General features: G+C 37.0%; 1 long non-coding RNA gene across 1 annotated transcript in view; it reads left to right on the forward strand.

The window, feature by feature from the left end:
• LOC150084147 (uncharacterized) overlaps nucleotides 1-24,049 on the forward strand; it is a 367,749-nt gene that overhangs the window by 310,813 nt on the left and 32,887 nt on the right. Inside the window, exon 4 of the long non-coding RNA XR_016547048.1 lies at nucleotides 4,176-4,243. This is a non-coding gene — a long non-coding RNA (uncharacterized LOC150084147). The remainder of the gene's footprint in view (nucleotides 1-4,175; nucleotides 4,244-24,049) is intronic.

Below are 24,049 nucleotides of genomic sequence, written 5' to 3' on the forward strand. Positions count from 1 at the left end.
GCCTTTAGCCAGCGGGTGGTTGGTTGGTGGAACAGACTTCCATCCCTTGTGGTGGAGGTTGATAGCCTAAATAAGTTTAAGGCTCAGCTGGACAGGTATTTTGAACGAACAGAGGGGTGAAGTGGAAGTGGTTTTTTTTTTTTTTTTTTTGGCTGATGCTGCATAAGCTTGCTTTCTTGCATCAAATGCCTCTACTAATGCTAATGTGAAGAATTACTTTTCCCCACTCTGTTTCTTTGCCAGCCTAACCTTTTCTGTGACATTGTTACAGATCACTTTGTAGCTGGTATATGCTTCTGTACTTTTTATTACTCTAACATTTCCATGCTGTCTTTTTCTGCTCAAGTCATCTGGCATCCTAAATTCATTATCCATCCAACTTGGAATCCTCTTGGTGGAGTATTTTTTTAATGGTGTATATGCATTCAAGGCTGTGATTAATATTTTAAAGGTATACCGTAATTCAATTGCATTCGCTCTCTATTCAGATAATAGAGGCCATGTAGCACCTTAAGCTGTTTTAATTTCCTTTCCCGAAATTATATTCCATTCTTTTGGCTTTAACTACTGCTACCTCTCTCTTCATCATCTACCACAGAACTCCGTGATCACTTTCTGCAACTGGTTCTGTAATGTCAGCCCTATTATGTCATCTGGTTCGTGGGTGATGATCAGTCTAGAATATTCATTTTTCGTGACATGCTGATATAAATAACAATCATTTAGTTGATTTAAAAAAATTTTTTCCCTATGTTGAGTTTACTTCCCATTTTCTCCAATCAATTAGAGGTAAATTAAAATCACGACATTCATGCTTAGTTGCCTATTTGAACATATAGGGTCTCATCATAATCTTCACTATCACCTGGCCTGTAGATTACTCCCACTCATATACCTTTGCTTCTGTATCAACACCATATAGATTCTACACTAGCATACCAAACATCTGAATCTGGGAAGCTCGCATTGCACTTATGCAGCGTTTGATAAGAAGCATGACCCCACCACCCTTCTGTCTGCCCTATCCTTCCTAAATACATTGTACACACTATACTAAAACTCATCATCCCTATGTCTGAGCGGCATCATGTTTCTGTAAGCTCTATTATGTTAGCCTTACTTGTCCTAAACAGCAGCTTGCATTCACTCATTTTATTGATGATACTTCTCACATTACTGTATAGACAATTATGACTTAGTGTTCTTGTATAGTTAACTACCCTTACACATCCCTTGAAGTTATTTAAACTTGCTTCCCTAACATTAGCTACCCACTCATTTGAAACATTTCCACCCTCAAAACATCTTGCTAATATGATCTGTTGCAGTAATAAACAAGAACTCTTGAGGAATGTGCAAGCATTACTTTTACCAATATTATCAGATAAAGGCATAACTTTGCCTTTGTAATAGTACTGAAGATTTCACATTAAACTAACATCTGCTGGAATAAGATCACTGCTGTCACTGTAGCTCCTACCAGTACTTCTAAATGCTGTATTAGATTACTAGCCAAACCAGCCAGTTATCAGGCAAAAAAAAAAAAAAAAAAAAAAATCTGCTGCTTTTAATCAACAATTAGGCTGTGCACAATAGATTGAACTCAAAATGACTACAGACTAATACAGCAGACATGTCTTGTAAGTGTTCTCTTCCTTTTCCAGGGAAGCAAATGTAGACTTTCTGCCCATGTATTTTAAGCCAAGTTTCTGGGGTCATTTGCACCCATCCCTAGCAGGTAAAATCTTTTGAAAAAAATATGGTTAATATTCCACTTCAACTTTAAAAGATCTCAAATAAACTTCACTTTACCTCAAATGAATACCCAAATATAACTAGTGTGAAAAATTTTTGTACCTGTATAAAATACTGGATATTTAAAAATGAAAGTCTTCCCCCCACTCCCCTGGTCCAATTTTCTACTCTGTCTAAGAACTGGAGCCATTTGAATTTACCAAGAAGAGATGCAATTTACTAAGAAATAAATTATTGAAAACAGTTTGAACAATTCATTTAAATATCACAAGTTACATGATTTAAAAACATAAGGTTAACAAAGTAAGTAATAATCACTGAAGCTTTTACACATATGCCAAACTTCCAGATTTTCCAAAATCTCGTATTCCATAAAATTTGGAAATGGATACTATTTTTCACAGAAATAGTTTTTCTTTTTCTTTTCTGAAATGATGTTTCAAGGATGGTTTCATTGTACAAAAATTGTTTCTGTGTTAGCTTTGAAGATTTGCACTAATATTATAAAAGTGACCTACTTTTTTTTAATGTGGTATTTAATAATGCTTTTGTACATTTATTAAGAACTTAAATATTTTCTGTGGTCTGGTTTATTAACCTAATTGTGCTCGTTTATCTATCACATCCCACTAGTTGCTCTTGGTTTGTGATTTGAACGTTAGCCGGATAGTTTTGAGAACAGTATTTAGCACTGAAGTCTTGAGCTATCGTTCTGCTCTGCAGTTTTGAAGGTTTATTTTGCTTTAGTTAGAAATAGTGCATGGTACACTACATTCCCACAAGCATTTAAATGCTAGGATTTTTCTGAGGCTACTTTTGGAAATAAGAGTACTTTATTTTTCAGTAAATATTTTTTAAATATAAAAATAAATTCATTTGGCATTTTTAGGCATGTTTGCATATACACCTAGTGTTTTCACTATGTACATATGTCCACATGTAACAGAGGGATTCCTGGTGGACAAGTTTTCATGAAATTTTATAATTTGGACCTTTTAAATATATTTGCCATGCCAGTCCAAATTTCATTAAAATCGGACAAATAGAAATCTAGCAATTTATTTTTTCCCCATAAATTTGTTTGGAAAAAATAACTTCTCAGATTAAATGCAGTATTGATGGGAAAAGCAGTGGACTTAAAGAGTTTGACAAATGTCAAATTGTAACGGCCAGATAACTGGGTCAGAGCATATCCGAAACAGCACAGCTGGTGGGATGCTCATGGTTAGCTGTGGTTAGTACCTACAAAAGTGGTCCAAGGAGGGGAAACCCACGAACCGCTAGCAAGGTGTTGGATGACCACAGGTGAGTGAAGGCTCTCCAGGATGGTATGGCAACAGAAGGGCGACTATGGCACAACTCACCGGTAATTGGAATGCTGGTGATGGGAATAATGTGTCACAACACACAGTACATCGAACCCTACTGAAAATGGGGCTGCATAGCCACAGGCCGCTCCGAGTGCCCATGCTAATCATGGTTCACCAACGACAGTGCCTATAATGGGCACGCGCGAGCATCGAAACTGGACATTGAGCAATTGAAAGAAGGTTGTCTGGTCTGATGAATCACATTTCCAGTTGAATCATGTGGACGGCCGGGTACATGTGTGTGTCATTTACCTGGGGAGTGATGTCGCCTGAATGCACTGTGGGACGAAAACAAGCCTGTGGCAGCGGTGTCATGCATTGGGCGATGTTTTGCTGGGATACACTGGGTTTAGTCATCCGTGTACCGGGCACTATCATGTCTACCACCTACCTAAACATCATTGCTGACCAGGTGTACCCTTTCATGGCAACGGTCTTCCCCTTTGGCAGTGCTGTCTTTCAGAAGGATAATGCACCATGCCACACTGCCCGGATTGTTCAAGACTGGTTCGCGGAACACGAGGAAGACTTCCAGGTATTGCCCTACCCTCCAAATTCCCCAGACATCAATCCCATCAAGCATCTGTGGTTTGTGTTGAAACAGCAACTCCGATCTGTGCTGTCTCAACTACAGACCTTACAGGAGTTAAAGGATCTGCTGGTCACATGTTGGTACAAGATACCACAAAACATTTAGAAATCTTATAGCGTCCATGCCTCACCGGGTACTAGCTGTTTTGGCTGCACGTGGAGGATCAATATCATATTAGGTAGGTGGTCATAATGTTTTGGCTCATCAGTGTAAATATTATGCTCCAAAAACGTTTTTTTGGAGAACATAAAATTAGAGTTTTATTAAATGTTTTCTATAAAGTTATACTCTAAGTAATTAATTCGTATGGAGATAACTATATTTACTTTTCGCTTAACACACCTGAAATATAATGCACTGCATACATTATTTAAAAAAAAAAAAACTTTATTTTAAAAAAATGCCAAATGAACTTTTTTAAATTGTGACTAGTAACAGGCCTCTCTTTCTCTCTGAAGGTGAAATGTGTTGGTTGCTGGAAGAGACCTTTCCAAATGAAAATGGTCATGAAAAATTTATCTTAAAGGTAAGTTCTGCTAAGGTAGGTCACCTTCATATTGACCAATCTTCAGACAATCTTCCCTTTCACGTGCCTAATCCAACTACAAATTCAAGCTTTGCTGAAACTGAGTAGTCTGCTCAACAGTGTCCATTTTTTTAAAAATTTTCATAAGATTTTTTGCATTGTTTAATCAAGTCATTGTTGTTACCACCAAATAAAATTCATGTAGAATTTTTCTGGTGTTAACTTTGCATTTAGGTAATTTTATCAAATTATTAACGTGCATAACGTTTATATTGAATTATGGAAACGCGGCATAATATAGGAATACTACGTGCTCTACCATTATGGCACGTAAAGTTTATAAAATAATATTGTTTCTTAGATTGTGCACTCTAGGTTAATTTTGGAAATGATGGATTTTACTTTTCAGAGAATTGATACACAAACAGAAAAATGAATGTTCAACTAAAATATTTTCTGAACAGTCAGACTGTTCAGAAATGGATCTTGTTCTGATATATAGGAATTTATAGCAGGGATAAGGAGGTGATTATCCCCTTGTATAAGGCAATGGTCAGACCACACCTTGAGTATGGCATACAGATCTGGAGACCTTATTTAAGGAAAAACGTTGAGCTACTAGAATGAGTACAGAGAAGAACAAAGGCTTGCTGTTACCAAGATAGGTTTAAGTTCTGAAAATTGCAGCGTCTGGAGTCGAGGTGATCTGATTGAGCTGTATAAGGCCTTGAATGGTTTGAGCAAGCTGATGGGATTCTTCCTTGTGCTCAGATTCCACACCTGAGGGGGGCATAAATTCAAATTGAGGAAAGATAGTTGTAGAATAGATGTACGGAAATTTGCCTTTAGCCAGCAGGTGGTTGATTGCTGTAAGAAACTTCCACCTGTTGTGGAAGTTGAAAGCTTAAATAAATTCAAGGCTGAACTAAAACTTTTGGAGTGAATGGATGAGGGAAATGGGGAGGTTTTTTTTTTTTTTTTGATTGATGCTGTATAAGCTTGCTTTCTTGGTTAGGTTAGATTAGCCTAGCCTTTTTAATGCTAATGTCTTGCATGATCTGTGTAAATTTAATAAACAATTCAACATTTCTGGCTAAAAATACCATTCTCTGAACATTGTTTCATTTTCAGAGCAATCACCAGCAATTTTATAGTTGAATCTTACATTGTAAATTCAGTTTCTTCAGCTGGAATTAGTAGTTCCAATTGAAGCAAGCTTATACAGAATCAGTTCAAAAAAAAAAAAAAAAAAAAAAAACACAATTCCCACCTATCAATCCATAGCTCTCTAATTCACCCTTGATTTCATTCAAACTATCTACTTCCATGACACCAGATGGAAGTTTTTCCAACAATCAAATACCTACTGACTGAAAACAAATTTTCACATATGTATCCTGCAGCCATGTTTTTTCAATTAAGTTTGTCTCCCTGTGTGCGTGTGTACACAGGGAGACAAACTGTACACTGAAAGGACAGAATTCATGGGATGCCTGGTTCCTGAGAAATGCGATGCTGTCACCCCTCTCGCTAGTGGACGAACCCGCTGCTTGGCAGGTATATAAGTACACTGCATTCATGTAGACGGTAATTCAAGCCTGTGACCACCAAATACGGAGGATGCGGAAAGGTCAGGGAATGACCACTGCATATCCCTGGAGCAATATGGCCTTAGTTGCAAATGCTCATAAAAACCAAACAGGTAATTCAATGTCAGTGTGGGTAAATGTCATGAATTAACCAACTTTGAAAGAGGGATGACAGTGGGTGCTCGACACATGGGTCAATATTGCTGAGGTGGTACAGAAATTGCACTATCCCTGTTCGACGGTATCATTTCCAGAATCACATCTCATCATGGACAGCGCTGTGGGTGGAAAGGGGTGGTGGATGAACATTGGCCGTGACGTCTGTCTCGCATTGCTTCAGCCAACCAGAGAGCAACAAATCACCCCAGACTTCAATGAGGGAGGTGCCAGAAATGTCTCTACCAAGACCATCAGGCGATTATTAGCTGCAATAGGTTATGGGAACTGCCGACCCACCAGAGTCCCATTTCTAACACCACGACACAGGACTCTATGCCTCAAATGGGAGAAAGAACATCAGTACTGGACCTTGGATGATTGGAGACGGGTCTCCTGGTCTGACGAGTCCCATTTCCAGTTATTTTGAGCAGACGGGAGGGTGCGTACTGGCAGAAACTGCACAAAGCTATGCACCCATCATGTTAACAAGGAACTGTTCAGGCAGGTGGACAGTCAGTAATTGTGTGGATGTTTAAAACTGGCACACGTTTTGACCTTTGGTCAAAAACGTCTAGACGCATCTCTGAATTGTCCAGGTTATGTGTCCATCCTTGCAGACCATCTGCATCCCTTCGTGGTCATTTTGCACCCACAGGGCAATGTGCCTCCCACATTCACTGGGCATGAACCCTGTGGAAAGGTCCGTTCGAGCTTTGGATCCTCCACTCAGAAATGTGACGGAATTATGGCCAGCGGTGCAGCAAGCATGGATGGAAATACCTGTGGAATGCTTTCATGAACTAGTGGACTCAATGCCTCGCTGTGTGACTGCCCTTATCCTGGCAAAAGGTGGGCATACCAGTTACTAGGTAGGTATCCTATGATTTCTGTCCACTCAGCATATGAGAAAGAGTAAGTATACCATCATCAAAATTAAGCTGAATCCATTTAAGGCATTCTGATTGAAGTGCATAAGCACTTCAATCAGATCTCCTCGCAAGTCCCTAGTTTCCAAATGCTGCAATTTCAACAATGGATGTCTTTTATGATAAGAATATCTTTTTGTGTCCCTTCGCTAAGCTTGTTAATCTTCTCTTCACCTGTTCCAAGAGATCCATATCTTTATTAAAATGAGGCTTACAGACTTTTATTTAGTACTGAAGGCGCAACCAAATCAGTACCTTATACAACAGGACAATTGCCTCCTTGTCCCTGCTGGCAAAATTTCTGCATGTCCTATCAGCCTATGTGCACTGTTCCGAGAACTTAATTTCTGACTGCACAATTACCCCATGTAGTTTTTGTTATCCACTACCCACAACGTGGTACCACATAGTTGGTATGTTATTCGGATTACTGATACTCATATGTAGTACCTTGCATTTGTCAATATTAAACCACACTGTCCATCTGTCCGATTTTTCTACCTCTTTCAGTATGATATCTTGATTCCTGATATTAACTACCATCTGACCTTTGGATCATCTGCAAACTTAGCCAATAATCTAAGTTATGCTTTCACGAGCATTATACTGAAAAAAGTAAAGGGCTCAGCACCAAACCCCAAGGGAATCCACTAATAACATTAATCTGAGAAGAGTAATGTACACATATAACCAGCCATCCTTTGTCTTCTGCCACCCAATCATCCCTTTAACTAGGGTGTGGAAAATATGTCTTCCACCACAGACACTGAATGGAGTTAAATGCTGTACATGTACTTGAATAACTGAATTTACAACTTATTTTAAAAATCTGTCACATAAAAGTATATAAAATCACCTTATGGATAATTTTTATAATTTGTGTTGAAAGATAATTATATTTATGAAACAGAGGTGCATGTCAAATTCCTAATTATCTTTTACATAGTTATTTTTCTAGATGATCAAGCATATGCAGTGCATGATTATTTTATTCAGCAGCAATTGACCATGTGGAAAATTCCATAGGAAATGTGGAATTAATGCATTTTCCACATTGCTAATTGTGGACAAATTATAAAAAAAAGCTAAAATGATGCTGCCAATAAATAAAACTTAGAAACCAGTTGTGTTCTAATTATTGACTGAATGGTTTTGTGTGGAAAGGGTCAAGAACACAACTTTTTTTTTTTTTTTTTTTGTAATGGATTTAATTTATGGATCATAATAATTTACTATAAAATCAAGGCAGAACTTGACAAACGTATGGAGCGAGTGGATGGGTGAAATAAGGGTTTTTTTTTTTTTTTTGGCTGATGCTATATAAGCTTGCTTTCTTGCATCATGCGCCTTTGCTAATGCTAATGCATAGTAGTTTTTTTTTTTTTTTTTGGTAGTTGTTGGCGCATCAGCTCCTGTGGCCATAGTGCACCGCCCAAGGTTTTTGCAGTACTTTGATCCAAGCCCGAGGCGGGATTCGAACCCGCGACCTTTGGGTTGCCTGGCTAGCCCGGTCGGCTTGCATAGTAGTAATTTGCTCCCAATTCCACACTGCTCCAATTTGTACAGCACACTGTCATGTTAGAGTGTCAAAAACTTTACTGAAGTCTAATTAGATGATGTCAAAATTATTTTTTTTATCCAGTTCCTTTATTACTGTGTCATAGCTAATCAGACCGTTCAGATCTTCCTTTAAGAAATCCATGCAGTGATTTCCATATAACTGCATTCTTGTGAAGATGATCCTGCAATTCATTTTTAACCACTGACTCCATTATTTTCCCAGGAACTGAAGTCAAGCTTACAGGTCTGTAATTTCTCATTTCTCCTTTTGATTCTTATGTGAACAGGAGAGACATTTGTACATTTTCAATCTATGGGGATCTTCCCTGAATCCATGGATGCTCTCATAATTATTGCCAAAGGTTTTCTTACCTCTCTTGCTTTTCTTTTAATATAACTGGATAGATTCCATCAGCTCCAGGTGCTTTATTTTTTTACTTTTAGTTTCAACAATATCTCTTCTATTTTCTTCTCAGTTATAACTTGCTTTACTTCTGGTATTCCCATCCCTAAAACCTTCATGTGTGAATGTAGATGCAAAATACTTAAGTTTGGCAGAAATCTGAACAAGATCATCAGTAATTATGTCATTCATATCTAATGGGGCAATGTGGTTCATCCCTTTCCTAGTGATGAATTCTTTGTCACTTTTCTTTGCATTTTTTAGGCAAAGACATCTCAATCTGGCTTAATTTGCTTAACCCTCAAGGGGCTTCACTTTTGGTGGTTGCATCACAGGTTACATCAGCTCATCTGACATCCATTTAGGTCTAAACATTTACTGAATGCTCCCCATTTAGAATTTGTAGTTGGTCTCACAGAAAAGAATTTAAAAACTTAGAGACCATTGTAGCCACCTTTAAAAAAGCAGTATCCCCTCCCTTTATTCTTAATGTATCACATGCTATAGTATTTATTTTCTGTATGGCTTTGGTTTCAACTTAAATTTTTCGTACTGCTCAGCATTTGTCAGGTAATTTTCTTCAGATGATAAATTGCAATTAAGAAGATATTTCATTTGTTTATATATTATCCAATATAGTGTCAGAATAAAGAATAAAATTATAAAGTGCACCACTTTCAACTATTACTTTCCTTTTATTTCAAGAAACCTAAATGGCATATACAGGCAGTTTCCAGGTTTATGAGTTATTTTTTTTCAAGTATCAACAAAATCGAAAATTTGAACACCAATTGCAATAAATAAATGCTAAACATTCATAAAAAAAAAGCGTAGATATGCAATACAGTACTACTGTGTACTGTATTTTTTACAATACACTACTACAGCAGAGATCATCCAAAATGAAACAGAAGCGGTCGTTAATATTGCTAACCAATTGCAGCTTGAGGTTTCTATAACTGCCACTAATCTGCTTCAAGCACACAATGGAAAGCTCACAAATTAAGACCTCATCGAAATGGCAAAACGTGAAGAAGCTGAGGAAAAAGGAGATTTAATAGCTGAAATTCCAGTTCGTTCCTTCACTCTCAAGGGGCTTGATGAAGCTTTTCAACACAGAAAAAGCAATTGAGATTTGAGTCAAGATTCAAATTTCAAGGGCACTAGAAAAGTTGCTACAAATTTAAAAAATGCTTATGCATGCTATCGTGAAACTTATATAGAAAAGAGAAGACTGTCTTGGAAACAAATGACTCAAAGCATTTCTGAAGTAGACAACTCCTTGTGCTTCCAACAAGTGCAGAGCCGACAAAGAGTGATGAACCATCAACTAGTGTGCATTTAGTGATGATGAAGAATAATAAACATTCTTTAACATTTGTATGACATAAATAATTTATTATTATAATTTGCTTGATTTTACAGGCAATGTTTTCATTTCTTTGACAAATAAATCATTGTTTAAGCATAAACTACTGTTTTTTTTTACCTTTATATGGTAAATTTCAGATGGGATATAAATTAAGAGTTTTCGCTTTACGAGCATGTGCTAGGAATGAATTAACTCGTAAAGTCGGGAACTACCTGTATAATGAATAATATGCAACCACTCTTGTGTGTACCTGCTGCTACACACCTTTTTTACAAATTATTTCTCTATTTTAAACCCCAAAAATTTGTTCTTCATCTGATGAAAACAGTTTGTGCATTTCTCAAGATTTCATTTTGGGATTACAACAATTTTGGGTTTACAACAATTTTGAGATTGCCAATTTCTTGTAGTGACCTTACTTCCATATTGAAGCAGTTTACAGAGAAACCAAATTTCAGTGCAGCACTAAACAGGCAACAAGGACTGGCCCAGTAACATAATTAAAGTGTCCCACATGCATACCACATCAAGAAAACCAAATTGGTTTTAATGATGCTGCTTGCTGTTGATTTCAGTGTAACACAACACCATGCAAGATGATTATATATTGAATATTGTTTTATTTGGTAACATGCCTAAAGCAATATGTCATTTAAATACTCTAATAAAATAAATCATTTTTAAAAAATAATAAACAAAAACTTTATATGTAAAAGTGCTTTCATTTCATTAATTTCCAAATTTTTATCCTATACATGACATAAATGTAAACACTGTAAACTGCACTTATTTTGTGAAGTTTACAGACCTGGTACAGGTTAGTTTGCCTGCTTGTTGTTTTTGTTGTTTTGGTTTTTAGGAGCATTAGCAACTAAGGCCATATTGCTCCAGGATATGCGGTGGTCATTCCCTGACCATTCCGCATCCTCCGTATTTGGTGGTGACGGGCTTGAACCCCGGTCTAATCAAGAAGCATGTGCTACGCACTGCTGCTCCTTCCCGCCTGGCTACGGAGGCACCTAGTTTGCCTGCTTTGCTAGATGAAAAATCTGTTTCAGGTGGTCATGAAACCTGTGTTTGAGACTGATTAACTTGGCTGCAACGTGAAAAATACTTAAAAATTCTTCCCATCTTGACAGGATTCAAACTTAGGCCCTTTCTATATAGTGTGAAGGAAAAGTGAACTGCTCTGCTACCTGTATGGGTTATTGTATACTGGATGAAATAATTTTTTGGTGTACTTTGTCATTCTCTCTTTTTTTTTTTTTTTTTTGTGCACTTAAATTTTATGCTATCCTTTATAATGCTTTTTTTTTTTTAAGAATAAATACAACAGAATTTTACAAAAAACATGTATTACAGTAAAAACCTCTCTTATCAGGTGACTGAGAAGGGAAACAAGCATAAACAACTTCAAAGGGTTTGTCAGGGTAGTAAATTATAGAAGAATACTTGGTCTTAATTGTGTATACAGTAAAGTCAGGAGTGTTGTTAACAAAATGGGTGAATTCAAACTTGTGGTTTGCTGACATAATAGGTTTAACAGATACATGGTGCCACTGGAAATTGGGATGACAAGTTCCATTATGGTATGCATAACATATTTAAGGAAGACAAAGCGGTGGGGTCATGATTCTAATCAAAAGCAGCCTGAGCACGAGAAGAGCTTTTGCCACGTCAAAAGTTATATGTGCAATCATAGAATCTGTGGTTTGTGGGCAGGGTTGCCGCAAGTGAGTAGGTGAGGTAGGCATCACTTACAGGCAGCAGTTCAGGAGGGCACCAAAATTTTTTTTCAATATTGTTTTCTGATTGGTTAACACTTATTAGTATTCAACATTTAGGACAGCAAATTTTATTTTGCTTATTGGCGGCACACAGGAATGCAGCGCTACTGGATATCGGTTAGTTGGAGGCAAAGATATAATAGCAGTGGAAGTATTCTACAGACTAGAGGATTGTGAAGCATACGATGAGTCTCTACCTGCAGATGGAACAGGCAGGCGAGTACAAATGTCTTATTATGGGTAACTTCAGTCTTTCCCTAATTGATTGGAAAAAGTGGGGGGGGGACCTGCTATGGGGAACAAAATCTTTAAATAAACTAGATGATTATTATTTGCACCAGCATGTTAGAGAAAAAACTAGGGGTAAGAATATCCTTGACCTTGTCATTATTCACAAATTAGACATCACAGGGACCACTGGCAGGTAGTGATCATGTAATCGTCAATTCAAAGATGAAGAAAGATGTTGCAGTACTTAAATGTAAAGGCACAGATTTTAACTTCAAAAGAGGGGACTTTGACAGTTTAAGGCACTATGTGGCATCTGTGAATTGGGTGGATTGCCAAGGGAGGACAAGTACATTTGAATTATGAAATACTTTTAAAGCAAAAATCATGGAAGCCATGAACACATATATACCATTATATATGTGTTCAGAAAACATATAGCACGAGGAGGATGCTGGAATGGATGAACATGGAGCTGCCAAGTCAAATACAGCACAAAAAGACAGCAAGGGAAAGTTACAGAGCAATGAATAGTACTGAAGCCTATAAAGTGACAAGTTGATCCACAACTAGGAGCCATAAGGTTAGGGAGACCAAGGATCAGTATGAGAAAGCACTGGCAAAGAATGCAGAGAAGGAGTTTTTCATGTATGTGAATACAAAAGGAGAATAAAACAAATTTGATCAGACTCATGTATACTGGGGGTGGGAAAGTCCTAGATAAATCAGCTGATATTGATGGTGAATTGAATAGGTACTTCATATTGGTTTTTATTTAAGAAAGCCCCTTTATGCTAAGGGGATGCTGTGTATGTGGGGGGGGGGGGTTGAGCCATAGGCAAATAAGGCTCCTGGAACTGATGGCATATACCCAGTTTTTTTTTTATTTTGTTAGTTGTTGGCGTCTGTGGCCATAATGCACCTCCCAAAGTTTTTGCATTTACTCTGATCCAAGTCCAAGGCGGGATTCGAACCTTTGGGTTGCTAGGCAGGCACTTTACCCATCTGGCTAGCCCGGTTGGCTATATACTCAGTAATTTTGAGAGTGGCAGCTAGAGAATGTATTGAACCATTGTGGTCAATTATGAGGGCATTATTGGAATCTGATGACTTCTGTAGTGGAGTGGTCAGGAGCAGGATTACAGTAGCACACATTCTTCAGGTAGACCAGGATTCAAGCCCCTGACTGCTAAATACGGTCGATCTGCCAATCCACACTGGACCAGCATGGCAGATTATGGTCCATTTCCCTCAACATGAGTTGTTGAGGAGGCTTCCATCCTGCAGTGGATTGATAATGGCTGCAGTTTACCTTTTTTTTTACATTCGGTTAGTTAAATTAATGAAGGCAGAATTTTTACTGTTATAAAGAATTCTAGAACTAAGGGTCATAAATTCAAATTACAAGAGAAGAGGTTAGACGATATTATAGGAAATTCTTTTAGCCAGCGAGTTGTTGATTACTGGAACAAGTTGCTTCCACAGGCAGCTGTGGCTGATGGTTTGGAGAAATTCAAAGGTCAACTGGATAGCTACCTACACAAGGAGGGAGGTGCACAATATTTGTTTTCTTTTTTATCTACTTTTTTTTTTTTTTGGCTAATGCAGCAAAAGCCTGTGGCTTCCTTGCACTACATGGCTAATAACTATTACCTTCATATAAATAGTGCATTTCTTAATGCAATGGCAAAATACATGTTTTCATACAAGATATACTACCTCCTATTAAGAGCCCCTTTCAATTATAAATGCAGATGTTGCACATTAATGGTCAGCTGAGAATACTGCAAATCATGAAAAGTAGATTAGCAAATGATGCAGTAAAAAAATAAAGATTTTTCTGGAATCTGATTTGCTGCGAGTTTGACTGAAATTATTTAGAAATACTAATCCTTCCCATTATTTTCCTTGCTTATTTTGGAGGTAAATGATTCAGCTATATTTCATTTTGCCATCTTTTTTTGCCTAAAATGAGTGAAAAATGCAGAGCAGTCATTTTTCTCACTCATCTTAGAAATTTAAATGTTAGTAGCACTCAAGTCTCAGATGTATTTAAAAAGGAGAGGGAGTGTCTTTTAAAAATTGCCTTCACAGTGAGTACCCTGGTATTACAATACAGTCAGTCCTCGTATAGCACGATAGTTGTGTTCCTAGAAACCCTAGTGCAATGCAAAATCGTGCAATATAAACAACAAGCCCTATGGGGAAAATAGGGTTAGGTGCCGACCACCCAAGATTGAACACACATTTGTAACCAAAACTACCAAACACAATAAATAATCGTAATAAAATACGTAAGTATTTTTTTTATGACTATTACGTAATAAAATATTGCTACTGCTTTTGCTTCTATCATAAGCAAACTTGTTTTGTTTGATTTTCTATCCAAACAGATGACAGCCATTCCAGCTCTTCCAATTCTTCGTGTCTTAATCTAATGGATTTTAATTAATTACACTTTTGAGTTGTTCCTGCTATGAAAGTTGTTTTTATTTTCTCTGTATTCTTTGTAATTCTCGGTGTTGCCTCATTTAGGCCTGTAGCACGTGCAATATCACATGGTCTTCATTTTGCTCAAAGCATTTCACAATTTCATATTTTTTCTCTATCGACAGAGGCGGACTGGCCATAAGCCTTACCGGGGTTTCCCCGGTGGACCGGAGGCCAGTGTGATTTTGGCCATAAACCATAGTACGAGGCCACTATAAATTTTCCCGGGTAAGAATTTTTGACCCAGTCCGCCTCTGTTTATCGATATTGCTTTTCTTTTTCTCTCTGAATCTGCAGTGTCTCCACCAGGACGTTTCCTTTTCACACCTTTTAAGTATTTCACTCAGTTTTAGGGAATAAAGCACAATTACAAAACGTGGAGGCACGCTTGATACACATAAACAAAGCTGCACGCGTGTAGCAACTGAATAAACAACACCGTAAAGGCAGAGATACACTATTAACACCTCACATTTTACTAAAGCACATTTCTAGGGGTTACTACCATAAAACAATAAAAACAATTTCCAGTTGCATTTCTGCTAGTGGAATCTGTTATAAACGGGTAGTAAACTCAATCTAATTGCATTTGCGATTATACCTATAGCTGGGATTGTGTTGGTTTTTACGTTATTATGGTGAAATGTGTTTCCACTTCAGTGATATAAAAAACAAATACATTTTCAGAATCGTCTCTTCATTCCTATCGTGTTGTGTTCGACTGCCATTTCTTGTAAACACAAAGGCGAATTGTGCATAAGCGAATTCGGTTCGTGTTATATAAGATATTGTTCCCCTATTTATAAATCATCTATGATCGAATTCGTGTAGTGTAAACATGTGTTATACGAGGACTGACTGTACTTTATAACAAATTGCAAAGTCAGAATGTTAATCTAGCATTTCATTTGTATAGTACTACATTCAATTTATTAAAATTACCTACTTCTACACCACTTGGAAGTTTGTTATAACAATCAACCAGCCGTTGGTGGAAGACTAATTTCTTCATATCTGTCTTGCAACTATCTTTCTGCAATTTGAATTTATGTCCCTTCATTTTTGCCAGCTTACTCAATGTCAGTTGAATTTATTTAAAAGATTATCAAAAACAAGGTGGTTCAAACTTAATATACCACATGGTAGCTAACATTGAACAACCTTTTACAATTGTTTGTCATAGTATTATAAGTAGAGACCTTCCTCTCCCCATGCTGTATGATGGGCCATAATGCCATTTGTTTGAAGTGGTTCAATACCAGTGAAATTTGTTCTGCTGTGAATATTAAAGTGATCGTTGCATTAACTATGCAATTCAAATCCTGCAGGTTGCAAAAACACGCAAAAGCATTGGGTGTAACGGACTGGAATGTTGTGTTACAGCACTAAAATATTACTGTGTGGTTTGGGAAAAAGAGAATAGTGTCTATGGGGGGTGGGATGAAAGTATTGGCTTTTAATTTAATCCAGGTTTCTGCTGCTATTGGTTCCTCACTAGTGGCATATGTAATCTTGTAGTTATAAAATATTATGAGCCCAATGTCATCATAGTATGAAAATGTGGTGCCGATGCCGATTGTATTTCTACATAAGGCGCCTCTGTAGCCAGGTGGGAAGGAGCAGCAGTGTGTAACACACTGCTTCTTGGTTAGACTGGGGTTCGAGCCCATCACCACTAAATACGGAGGATGCGGAAAGGTCAGGGAATGACCACCGCATATTTTCGGAGCAATATGGCCTTAGTTGCTAATGCTCCTAAAAACCAAATAACAAACAACAATTTCTGCATAAGCCAGGTTCTAGATCCTGGATGCTGGTGTTGTGTACATTAAGGAAGTTCATGATTCATTGACAATCAGACTCTTCTAAATAAAATAAAACATTTAATTAATATGATAATGTTTGAGGTTACAAAACACAGTACCGTGATGCCTAAAGTAGCATTGAATTCACTCAATATGATACAATAATAGGTTATAACACTCAATAATATGATTTATAAAGTAATACTATAAGTAGCAAGGTATAATATGAAACTGGAAAAGATATTATGATTCATAGAGAAACAATACATCTATTGTTCTAGCAGACTTTACCGCTTTACTTACTCCAGGAACAAAGGAGAGTATCAGTGTGAACACCCCTTCTCAGAAATCGGCAACTGTCCTCATGGCAACATGTTGAGTGTCCAGTTTCGACAGTGCACATTCACCCCATTCAATATCACCTTTCTCTGCCTTGGTGATTGGCCTGGACCTAATGGAGATCGTTACCTAGCTCTGATGGACATCAAAGATAATTCTGATTCAGATCCCAAGTATAGATGTGGGCTATATGGGAAAGATCCAACATCTGGCCGTATCTATGTAGCCTTGAGCCCAGATTCCACGTTTCACCAATCTCATTTCCCTTTTCTGCACCTGTTCCAACAGATCCACATTCTTCCTAAAATGAGGCCTCCAGACCTGTATGCAGTACTCAAGATGTACTGCGTACAAGTCCGGAGGCCTTCTTTGTCCATGTATATCATTGACAAAACTCAATGAGCTGTCCTGGCAGCCTGTTTGCATTGCTCAGAAAGTATATCTCATTGCACAATTATCCCCCCCTCCCCAGTTCTTTTTCATTTTCAACTGCACTGAGTGTAGTACCACACAGTTGGTACATTAATCTAAGATTACTGCTACCAATAAGCAGTACCTTGCATTTATCAATGTTAAAATTCAACTGCCATTTCTCAGCGGATCAGCCTAATTTATTTAGGTCTTGTTGTAGCAGTTTACCTTGATTACTGTCATTAATCACCCTGGCAATCTTTGTATCATCTGCAAACTTAGACACTGGGCCTGATATACCTTCAATATCATTAATAAATATAAAAAATAAAAATGAGCCCAACACAGAAACCTGGGGGACTCCAATAACAACACTAGCCCGTGAAGAGCAATGTCCATTGATTACCACTCTGTCTTCTCCCACTCAACCATTCTTTTATCCATAGCGGCAACTTGCACTTAATGCCAGACTGCTCCAATTTTTACATTGAGCTTCAACAGTTCCTCTCAGTTATCACAAAATCATTTATGTTCCGGTTAAATTTTGAACTTCTGGAATTCCCCCCAAAGAATTCCTCATGTATAGATAAAGATGTGAAATACCCATTCAGTTTATCAGCAATCTGGGCAGGATCATCAACAGTTAAACCATCATCATCAAGTGGACCAATGTGATTCAAACCCTTCCTTATACTGTTAATATAAATAAAGAAGTCTTTGCTACATTTCTTGGCATTCTATGCCAGAGCCTTCTTGTAGTCTGTCTTAGCTTGCCTGACCTCCTTTGTGACTTGATTGCAAACTAGTTTGTATCTACCATAGGCTTCCTGTATCACCAGATAATTTATATGCATCCCATGCATTTTGAGCACCCATCTTCTTCTCAGCCACAAGTGTCATCAGTTCATCTGACATCCATTGAAGTCTAAGCCTGGAATAGTATTTAGTTGGTATGAAAATATTAGTAGCTTCTACAATTACTTCGCTGAATGCTTCCCATTTAGTATTTGCTACTGGCGACATCATCAGATGGTCCCACCATTGGGAATTTAAAAACTGTCTGAGATCACCCTTATGAAAGAAAAACTCTTCCCTCTACCCTTGACAGCAGTTATGTCTCACATCAGTACACTGTGGTCACTGCCACCCAGAGGGTCTTTTACCGGCTTCTTAATGCATGAAGAGTTGCTGCTGATAATCAGATAAAGAGTATTGCTTCTCTAACTTGCTGCTGTAGAAAACAGTCATCAAATAAAACCACAAAGTCTTGTTACAGTGTGAGTGACAAACCCACAAGTTCTAGTCAATATCTGGAAATTTAAAATTCCCTCATTATAAGACATTCTGATTTACTGGCCCACTATTTCTCTCTATAGCAGTTTGGTATACTCATCACTGTCATTAGGGCTATGACACACTCCTACTCTCATTTTTGTTTTCACAGTGCTTGCATCACACCAAAGTGACTCAACGTTGCACTGGCCACACATGTCAACTGGATACAGTGCCTTGGATTTAATATGCTTCTTAACTAAGAGTTTGACTCCCTCCCTCTCTTGTCCTGTCTGTATGCATTGTACTCTCCTTATTAAAATTCTGCATCCGTTACATCTTAGTGGCACCACATCTCTGATATCCCACAATCTTATTTGCTAACAATCATTTTCCAAATTTGACAAATTTATTTACTATGCTTCTAGCATTAGTGTACATGTTCTTATTCTTAGTTACCTTAGCTCAGCCTATATATTAGCTTTTTGCTTGTAGCACTCCCACTACTTTGAGTTTGCTATTTTGCTGCTCTAGTTTGAGGAATTATTTTTGTTTAAATTCAATTTAACCTGAGAATAATACGCTAAACTGATAGATACCTAAATGCAATAATACACCTTGCACTATCAAGTTACGTTATATGTATTGTGCTGTACCATTAGGATCATAGAGTTTCAAATGTTGTTATATATAAGCTGTTACATGTAAATAATTTAGACTCATAATTTACACATTTCTGTCTATTTTATAATTTGATTGGTTGGTGCATCAGCATCTATGGCCATAGTGTGCCATTATAATTTGAACTATTAAATATAAGTGTATGTATGAGATGTGACTATTAAATAATGAGACTACTGCAGTAAAATAAATATGAAATATTCCATGCCTTACAAGTTTAACCCCCTCAAAATAATTGCCTTGGGCTTGCACACCACACACTGTTCCATATGTTTCTTCCAAGGACAGAAACATTTCTGGAAGTTTTTTTCTGAATGTCTTCAATGGACTTGAAATGGTTTTTCTTAGGTACACTTTTCAGTTTAGGGAAGAGAAAAAGGTTCCAAGAGAACCTTTTTCTGGCAAGTTCTCTCTCTCTCTCTCACACACACACACACACACACACACACACACACACTTTTTTGGCCAGAAACTGGCCAATAGAGAGCACATTGTGTGCTGGAGCATTGTCTTGATGGAGCATCGAATCAAACCATCCTTCCCCAATTCAGGTCTCTCCCTTTGAATTTTTTTCACATAGACTTGTCAGAAGTTAAATACAGTATGTTTGATTGACCGTCTGATTTTGTGGGACATAGTCAGTCATAATAATTCCTTTAATATTAAAGAAAACAAGCAGCATGGTTTCCATTTTTGATATTCTTGTTTTTTTTTGTCTGGGCAATTGTTTTCCATTGCATTGACTGTCTTTTAGTTTCTGGGTCATACTGGAATAGCCAACTTTCATTGCAAGTAATTACAGCACTCAAAGTCTGGATCTTCAGTTTTTTTCAAAACATCTTCACAAACTCTGCTTCTTCTCATTCTTTGATCCTCATTCAAACTTTTTGGCACCATCTTGAACACACTTTTCTCATGTCCAATTAAAATTTGTCTAACTGTTTCTTTTTACACATCAAGTTCTGATGCAACCATTCTAATGCTTAAACAACAATAAATTCTAATTCATGTCCTTACATGGTCCATAATTTCATCAGTTTTCATGGATACTGGATAGCCTGGTTGTTCACAGTCTTCCACATTCTCTCTTCCTTCTAAAAATCTTTTATGGAATTCAAACATGCAAGCTCTTGACATAGTATCTTTCCCATAAACTTGATGTAACAACTCATAACTTTCAGTTGGTGTTCTCTTTAGATTTTGTTAAAAATCTGGGGGATTGATTCGTTGCTTGATTGCCTGTTATTTTTTATTAGGTGACATTATGATCACACCTTATATGATCATAATGTTACCTAGCATAATGACAGCTCTAACCTTGTGAAATGCCAAAATTTTCACTCATATGCCCTCTTTGCAAAGCCTTTTTTCTCCTAGATTAAAATAATTGTACTCTTGAGTTTTATTAATTTTAGTAAAATTGGTTTTTGACCAGATAATTTTTGTACCTCTTGTAATAAAATAGTTACCACTACTGCTTTTATCTCTCGTAAAATCTTTGGAACTTTAATCCAAATCATGCACGCCAAGTAATGATTACTTTGTTGCTAGACACCACACACTGAGCCATCACAATGTGCTCAACTTCTGTTAAGTGAAAACCATGAAAGTGTTATCTTCTGTAATACATTTACAAAGAAAATATGATTCATTTTTTAGAATATGTTCTTATAGAAATGCAAATGCAACCAAAATTTATAATCCAAATGAATGATGTAAGAGCAAACTTAAAAACTTCTAAAAATTTCTTCTGAAAAGACTTCTGCTTATCTGATCATTATTATTTTATTATTAATCAGAATTTAATATTTACGTGATGTAAATAATAAATTATTCTAATAGTGAACAGAACTGTGCTGTTATCCCACATCTTGTTTTACTCATATTTACCAGCTAACTGCCAACGCTTCCAAAACCAAACAAACCTTTTATATCAAACAAATAGTGATGTTCAATTAATTATGGGAGACAACCTTGTCCTCCTCCTGAAAAACATTTATCAGGGGGATAACAAGGCTGTCTCCCATAATTAGTTGAAAGTCACTATATGTTGTAGCTTTTGTATGATGTAAAAGGTCAGTTGGTTTTGGAAGGTTTTAGTTACTTTTCTAGTTTAACTAGAGCCGCAGGCGGAGGTGAAAGTGATTCTTGCACTGTTACTATTGATAAATGGAGCAGCCTGGAAAGCAAGGTGTCTGTGATTTCAGGCCCTGTTCTGGATCATCATGGAACAAATGAATATATAGGCAGTGTTAGAGTAACTAAGAGTAAGAACATGTGCATGTATACTTGCATATGCACTAATGCTATGAGCATTGAAAATACATTTGGTAGATTTGAAGTGCTGATTAAGTCATAAAATGAAGACATTGTAGGAATCTCAGGAAACTCAGACATCAACAGCCATTATCAATCCACTACAGGATGAAGGCCTCTCTAGCAACTTTCCAGTTCCTTCTGTTTTGTACAATGGCCATCCATTTACTACCCACAAACTCATGAATTTCATCTGTCCATCTCCGTCGTTGTCTTCTAGGTTTTCTTCTAGCTCCTCTTGAGTACCATTCTGTTATTTTCTTAGTCCATCTGTCATCATGTCTTCAAGCTATGTGACCTGCCCAAGACCATTTTAGTTCTTTAGTTTTGATAAGAATGTCCTTTACTTGAGTTTGCTCCTAATCCATGTGTTTCTCTTCTTATCTAATGGTCTGATTCCCAATATAATTTGTTCCATTCTTTGCTGTGTCGTTCTCAGCTTCTCTTCCATTCTTTTGGTGAGTGCCCAAGTTTCACTTCCATAAGTCATGGTGGGTAGTATACATTGGTTAGTTCATTATTTTACATTTCAGACAAATTGGGATATTGCTCCTCAGAATGTTACTATATTTCCTGAATGCTATCCATCCAAAATTCATTCTTCTCTTGACTTCCAGCCATTTATCATTATTACAGCTAATAATTTGTCCCAGATAAGTATATGACTCCATATTTTCAATTACTGCTCCTTCAATCATTATATCCCTTTCTAGGGCATACTTGTTCATCATTACTTTTGTTTTAGCCATATTCATCTTTAGTCCAAAATCCTAACTCTGCATAACTGATTAAGATTTTCATCTAATTCTTCGGGATTGTGGCTTATGACCACATGCCACGTGCAAATCGTAAATGGTTTAGGTACTCTACATTCACATTAACTCCTTTCTGCGACCAGTCTAATCTTCTGAAAGCTTCCTCAAGGGCATCAGTAAACAACTTTGGAGATATTGTGTCTCCTTGTCAAACTCCTTTCTCAATTTTAAATTTGCTACTGTCTTTGTCTAGTCTAATAAAGCAGTTAGCATTCTCATATATTTTCTTCAAAATCATAATATATGGGGTATCTATGCCTTGTCTTTCCAGTGCCCGAAACATTGCCTTATGCTGTATGCAGTCAAATGCCAGGCATAATGGTGTTATATATATTCATTTTCTTTCTCCATTAGCTGTGACATTACATGAAGGTGATCCATAGTTGAAAATCCTGTCCAGCTTGCTCTTTCGGTTGATTCTCATCAAGTATTCTTTCTAATCTGTTAGTAATGACCCTTGTGAACAACTTGTAGATGTGGGATAACAAGCTAATTGGTCTATAATTTCTAATTTAGGATTTATCTCCTTTCTTATGCAGCAAAACTATGATTGCATTATTCCACTGCTTAGGTATCACACCTTTTCTAATGCATTTTGTGAAGCGTCTTGCCAGTTTTTGTGCCACATCTCTTCCTCCCAATTTTAACAACTCTACAGTAACTTCATCTTCCTCTGGGGCTTTCTGATTCTTCATTTTCTTCAATGCATGTTCTACCCCATCAGGAAGGATATCGGGTATGTCCGATCCATTTTCCCTACTGCTGGCATCATTCCCTCACTCCTTGTATAATTCTTTATAGTAGTCTTCTGCTATTTGAATTATGCCTTCTCTGCTATTTATAAGTACACCATCGCTATTCTTCAGTTTCGGTATCATTTGTCTTTCTGTATTACTGCTCATGGCTGCTAATTTAAGTCCTTTGTTTTCCCTTAATGCTTGTTCTACTTTACTTGTGCTAAATCTTATGTCCTCTCTGAGTCTCTTTCTAATGGCTTTTGCATAACTCAGTATACTCAATTTTCTCCTTGTCAGTGTTTATCTTGCTCTTCATTTGTCTTCTTCGGTTCATCATGACAAGTGTTTCTTGACTAATTTTTCTCTTTGGATTTCTTTTTACCTATAGGTTTCTTGGGCTTTATCACCTTCAGAAAGTTGTTATATTCCTCATTGATTATCTTGGTCCTGAGCTGTCTGAAGAAGCTCAAACTTGTTCTTAAATTCCAGTACATACTGCTTTTTTTCCTCTTCTGTTATCTCAATGACCTTCTTATTATTTACTAGAGTCAGTTTTTCCTTTCTTTTCTTACATCTATATCAAGTGTGCATCTTACCATTCTGTGATCACTTCCAACATTTGCCTTGTTGAGGATGGTAACATCATTCACGATATATCTTCTGTTAGTGAGGATGAAGTCGATTTCATTAGTTGTTAATCCATTTGGGCTCTTCCATGTCCACTTTCTGTTCACCCTTTTTTTGAAAAAAGTGTTCATTACTGACAATCTTCGAGATTCTGCAAATTTCACAAGTCTTTCATCAATTCCAAAATTTCCTATAGTTTCCCTTTCTGTGCTGTTTTGTGTATTTCCAACCTTAGCATTGAAGTCCCCCATAATGATATGTAGTGGGTTTTCTGCTCATTTATTTAACC

The sequence above is a fragment of the Mastigoproctus giganteus genome, chromosome 6 (genome assembly GCF_048544385.1).
Source record: "Mastigoproctus giganteus isolate SK-2022 chromosome 6, ASM4854438v1, whole genome shotgun sequence".
NCBI classification, from domain to species: domain Eukaryota; kingdom Metazoa; phylum Arthropoda; class Arachnida; order Uropygi; family Thelyphonidae; genus Mastigoproctus; species Mastigoproctus giganteus.